This window comes from Manihot esculenta, chromosome 14, assembly GCF_001659605.2.
Source record: "Manihot esculenta cultivar AM560-2 chromosome 14, M.esculenta_v8, whole genome shotgun sequence".
Taxonomy (NCBI): domain Eukaryota; kingdom Viridiplantae; phylum Streptophyta; class Magnoliopsida; order Malpighiales; family Euphorbiaceae; genus Manihot; species Manihot esculenta.
This window is the reverse complement of record NC_035174.2, coordinates 25,913,407-25,919,656: the sequence shown is the minus strand read 5'-3', so window position 1 is coordinate 25,919,656 and position 6,250 is coordinate 25,913,407.

Sequence of the window (6,250 nt, the reverse complement as noted above, 5' to 3'; positions counted from 1 at the left end):
TAGTATGCATCTCACCATCTCCACAATACTTTTGTTTTTCCTTTCAGCTACTCTATTCTGCTTAGGAGTGTATGCAACTGAAATTTGATGAGAAATTCCTTCATCATCACAAAACTTATTGAACTCCATTGACTTAAACCCCATTCCATTATCTGATTGCAAAATTTTAAGTTTGCACTCAGACTTTGTTTCAGCCATCTTCTTAAATCTTTTGAATACATTGAATATTTGTGATTTATGACTTATAAAATAGATCCAAGTCACTCTGATTAGATCTTTCAATAAATAATACAAAATATTTATTTTTATTGAAGGATTCATCCTTCATAGGACCACACACATCATTGTGAACAAGTTCCAATCTCTCTTTAGCTCTCCATGAAGATGCATTAGAAAAAAACATCCGATGTTGCTTCCCAATTTGACAACAAAAGCACACACCTAATTTTTTTCATATTAGGCAATACCCTTGCTAGGTCTTCTTTATACATCAAAGAAGAGAGTTAGAAATGCAATGTCCAAACCTCTTATACTATAATTCAAATTCATTAATTTTAGCAACACTTAATGACTCCTTCTCACCACTCAAACTTAACGAAAAAGTTATCAACTATAGGCATTCTAGCAATCAATTCATTTTTCCCATCATAGATACAATGATCAATAAAATACAAAGCATAGCTATTCAAAAGCATTTAAGCTATACTAAGAAAGTTTTGTGTCAAACTTGGAATAAATAGCACATTATGAATAGGATTTGTACCTTGTTTAGTTTGAATAGCAATTATGCATTTTCCTTGAGCTTCAACAGTAGAACCATTACCCAACTTCACTTTTGTCTTACATGTCTTCTCATGTTTAGTGAAAATACTTTTATCCTTTGTCATATGGCTTGTATCACCATTATCAATGAAACATACATACTTGCTTATCATCATAGGATTTTGAGCAACTATAAAATAATCTTTCCAATCTTTCAACTTCTTTTGTAACACCCCTTACCCTATCAAGTGTAGATAAAGCAAGGTCTGTCACAAACTATACCTTTTCGACATATCAAGACTAAACAATTTTCTTTATCTGTAAATACCAAGTGTTAGATAGTCCAAGTAAAGTTTATAAAGCGATTAATGAAATAGCCTAACGATGGCACTACTCTACCTATGGGTTTGAGGATGTTACATCTTTATCCTCTTCGGTGGAATTAGCTTGTTGCATATCCTTTCCTTTAGCTTGGCTTTGTTTTTGCATACAATATCTCTCAATATGACCAAGTTTCTTACAAATATGGCATTTAATTGGAGCTTTACCTTTGAACCAGCAATCCTTCTCAAGATGATTAGTTCTAGAGTAGAACTTACATGGATGAAACTTCTCATTTTTGTCTGAATCTAGAGCTGTTGCTATGCCTTTGCCTTTATCATCTTACCATTGCTTCCCTTCTTTACTTCTTTTTTGGCTTGCTTGGAAAGCACCTTCAGAGACATCTCATTCCCTTATAATAGTCCTTTGCTCTTGAACTTGCAGCTTGCTCAAAAGCTAAATAACACTCATAGTTTAAGGTCACAAGATCCTTCAATTGCAGAAATCTTGGACACAAACATCATAGCAAGACTTATTAAGAACTTTCTTGTCACCTTCTCATTCATAAAATCTTCTCCAAGCAATCTCATTTTATTAACAATATTAAGAAGCTTAGAGGAGAAATCATTTACTCTTTCACTTTCATTTATTTTCAAAGCCTCAAATTGCCTTTTTAAATTCAAAACTCTGATAGATTTCACCTGAGCATTCCCTTCAAAATTCTTCTTTTAACTTATCCCACACTTCCTTTGGAGATTCATAAGCATAATTCTTGTAAAAATCATCCGAATAAAACCGAATGGAGAGAGGCTGAGCTTTCGGTTTCTTTCTCTTTTTCTCTTCAAATTCCTTCCTTTGAGCAGTAATAGGATTATTGCTAAGAGGGGCTGGATCATTACATACTTCAACAACTTTCCATAAGTTTAATGATTGAAGATAGGTCTTCATCTTGATTGACCATATGTGATAATTTTCCTAGAAAATTGAGGAGGACCTAAAACAAGGATATTGCTTGAAGACATTTTGTACTCCTTTAACCTTCAAACCTTTAACCCTTGATTAAATGCCCTTCATATATCCCTTAAGAATGATGCTTTGATACCAATTGATAGAGTTTGATAAATAGAAAATAGATAAGAATATATGAAAGATAAAGAGAATTGTAGAATTTGCAAGAAGATCTTTTGAACTTTCAATAATAGAAATCATATTTATATACATAGGAAACTTCATGAAGAACTACAATATTAATGATAGACACAGGAAATGAAGAACATACTTAGGAAATGAAAATAATTTTTAGCTATCCAATATGGCTTTTAGATATCCAATAAACATTAAATACTCAAAACCTTTTAGAAGAAGTTGTGACCATAAGCGAGAAAAAAATCTTAATTTTAACAGTTTTCATTAAATTTTCTCTTAAGCCCTTACTAATTAAGCATTAGAAATGACCCTAATAGAAATTGGGTCCCAATTCTCATTTCAATTTTTGCAAACTTCTTGAAGTCTATTAAATATAGTTCAACATAATTATTCATGTAACGACCCGAGAACCGGACCGCTACCGGCGCTAGGGTCCAGATCGACTTAAGGTCGCCGGGACTCGTAGCAAGCCTACTATACATCATGTACACTTGATAAAATCCTATACATGATCAACATTTCATAAAAACTTTAAACTTTTTATACACCAAGCTTGACCTGTGTATGCACCAAAACTGCAAACATAAAACCCCACACTAGAGCCCTCATCAAATGCTCTAGCGGGGTAACAAATCATATGTCAAGCCTGGTTCAACATAACTCATCATTAAAACATTTCACAAGATCATGTACAAAAAGGGATTAACCATACATTAGGGCCAAGCACAATACTAATCCTCATTACATCACTGGACAATACCTTACATTACATTACATCATTTTACATATCATGTCCACTACTAATCTATTACAATAACACAACTTTCAACCTTGACGACTTCTCGATCTATCCTGAACCTGCAAGCCTGGGGGTTAGGGGAAAGGGGTGAGCTACTAAAGCCCAGTGAGCAGAACAATAAATCAATTTACTAAACAAATGCTTTTATGAAATGCATCACAACACAAGTAAGTCACCTCAAGATGGTATTGTCACCAATAGCCCTCTACAGATCCAATAAATGCCCGGCCCTCGACGGAGCTCCTCAGGACTTCCTCTTAAACATAACATAACATGTCCAACTGTGCCAGGGGCGTAGAATGGGCAACCCTGGTCTTTCCCTTACTCTGTGCCAGGGGCGTAGAATGGGCAGCCCTGGTCTTTCCGTATCATATCATCACATATCGAGAGCTAATGGATCATCCAATATCCATCCACATCAACAACAATTTATGCAATGCATCATATTCATGAATTCTAATGCAATAACCTAATCCATAAACATGTATCCATGATGTATGAGCATGCTTAAAATTTTAATCGCTTTATAAGTAAAAAAGTTATGTTCTACTCACCTCTAACTGACTCTAAACTAACTCTGAAGCAGCTAACACTGCTGGCCTCCTCGGTTCCTCGGGTCTAATCCTACACAGGTGGACTCAAATGAGGGACCAAACAAACTCTAACATGACTCTAAGCAACTCCCCAAAAACCCCCCTAAAACATCATAAAACATTCATAGAAAACATGTAAAGGAAGGCTGGACAGGGCACTTTCGGCGGCAGGTTTAGCGGCCGAAAGTCCCTCCAGAGCCGAAAGTCAGGCACTTTCGGGGGCAGGGTTCGGCTGCCGAAAGTGCTTCCAGAGCTGAAAGTCACCCACTTTCGGGAGCAGGTTCGGCAGCCGAAACTCCCCTCTAGAGCCGAAAGTCCAAACTTTCGGGGGCGAGTTTAGGCGGCCTAAACTGCCTTCTCTGGCAGGTTCGGCGGCCGAACCTGGATCCTTTTGAGTGGCAGAACCCGATTCTGCCATCCCACATTCAGCCATCCCAACTTCCCAACATGCATTCAACTATTCTAAATCATGCATAAACACTTATTCAAGCATATAGGGGCATAAAACTAACCTAACCCCAACAAACATTACATTAAGCATACATTTAACAATAACCACACATAAACCCTAACATTTTACAACTAGTCTAAACATGCATCAAAACCCCTTAATCCTTCATAAAACTTACTTAAAACATGAAAGAAGAGAAGGATCTACACTTACCTCTTGAAGATCGAGAGGAGGGTGATCCAAACTTGGAGATTTGGAGAAATCGAGCTCCGGGAGTCTCCAAGCTTCCAAAAACTTGATCTTAGCTTAAAAAATCTTCAAAACAAAATAAAAACTCATCAAAACTTGAAGGGATTGAAGGAAAACAACAAATCGACCACGGAAGGGCGAAATCTCACCTATGCCCGAAAATAGAGAGAGAAAACTCGCCCATTTTCGGACAAGGGGCCTTTTATAGATGGCTGGCCAGACCACCTTCGGGGGCCAAAGGTACCTCCACAAGAGGCCAATGTTCGGCGGCCGAACCTGGCTTTTTCCTTCCTTGGTCTTTTCTTTCAAAACTCAATTTCTTTCTTTATTAAAACTATAAAAACACATAAAAACACTTTAGAAAACCATATTTTACCCTTCTAGAGGGTTCCAACACCCGAGATTCCGCCGGAAAATGGGAATTCCGATACCGGAGTCTAGCTGGGTATTACAATTCAGGATTAGATGCAAGAACATGTAAATAGATGGTGGTAAATTTATCCATAATCTTAAACTTATTGGAGATTAATTCAAAATTTCTAAAAATTAATATTAGTTTGATTTGGTCTTAGTTAGCTAATTTCTACTAAGATTTTTTATATCCTATTTCTTAGTTTATTATTGAGTTAAAGAATATTCAGTATAGTGACACTATTTTCTCATTTCTGTTATTAATATTTTTCTTGTCCTTGTAATACCTATTTAAAAGGCGTTGAACCATAAGTGTTTGATTCAAGTCTTTCAATAAAATATTTAGTTCCTTGTCCTTGTAATACCTATTTAAAGGCAGTGAATCATAAATGTTTGATGGGAACGATAGGTTGAAGTCTTTGAATAAAATTTTAGTTCCCAAATTCAGATTGCTAGTTTATATTAACTATGTTTTTTAGCTATCCAATATATTACTCCATCCTTTCCATAATTTTTGTCCATCTTTTCTTTTTTTATTGTTCCAAAATTATTATCTACTTCTCTTTTTAAACTATAGTAACATATAAATTGACTATTATAATCTTATTTAATTTTATATTATTTCCAAGAAACCCTCAAAACATCTCTTAATATTTAATAAAACTTAGTGTATTTAAGATAAATATAATTGAAAAGTTAATAAAAGAAATTATATTTCTTAATAAAGTGGACAAAATTATAGGATGGAGGAAGTATCTAATTTTTGCATAAGGCTTATTTAGATATCTAAATTTATCCTCCGTTTCATGTCTCCTCTCCTCTAAAAACAATCCAACAAATTGGTATTAGGGCTTCTTTTGTTTTTTACCAACATGGCATCAGAGCCTAGTTTATTCAAAATACTAGGCGTAAACTCATGGCATCTAACATCAATGTTATGAGTAAATCTCAATCGATAATTTCTATTTTCAAAGGTAAAAACTTTAATTATGGAGTATTAAGATGAGAATTCTATTTAAGTCTCAAGAATGGTGAAACTAGATTGAGAAAAGATATCCTAAACCAAATGAAGAGGCTAAGTTGAAAAGATATCTAAATTGTTATTCTTCATTAAATAAGTCGTAAACGAGTCAATTTTCTCAAAAAATTGCAATTTAAAAAAAAAAAAGTAGTTCCATGGTGAGAACTGTGCTAAAACTTTTATGAATTATTAAAGAGAAGTGTTTCAAAGAAATATTTGATGAGAAGTGCATCAATAACAACAAGATTTTTGGAGAGAAGTGTTCAATAATTGGAAGATAATGATATGTACATTCGGTAAAGAGAAGTGCTTCACAAAATTTGATATTTGGAGAGAAGTTTTTCATGGAATTTCAATTTTCTAGAAATTTTGAACTAAGGGAGAATATTAAAGATTAATTCAAATTTTCTGAAAATTAATGTTAGTGTGATTTAGTCTTAATTAGCTAATTTCTATTTAGATTTTTTAGGTCTTATTTCTTAGTTTATTGTTTTGTT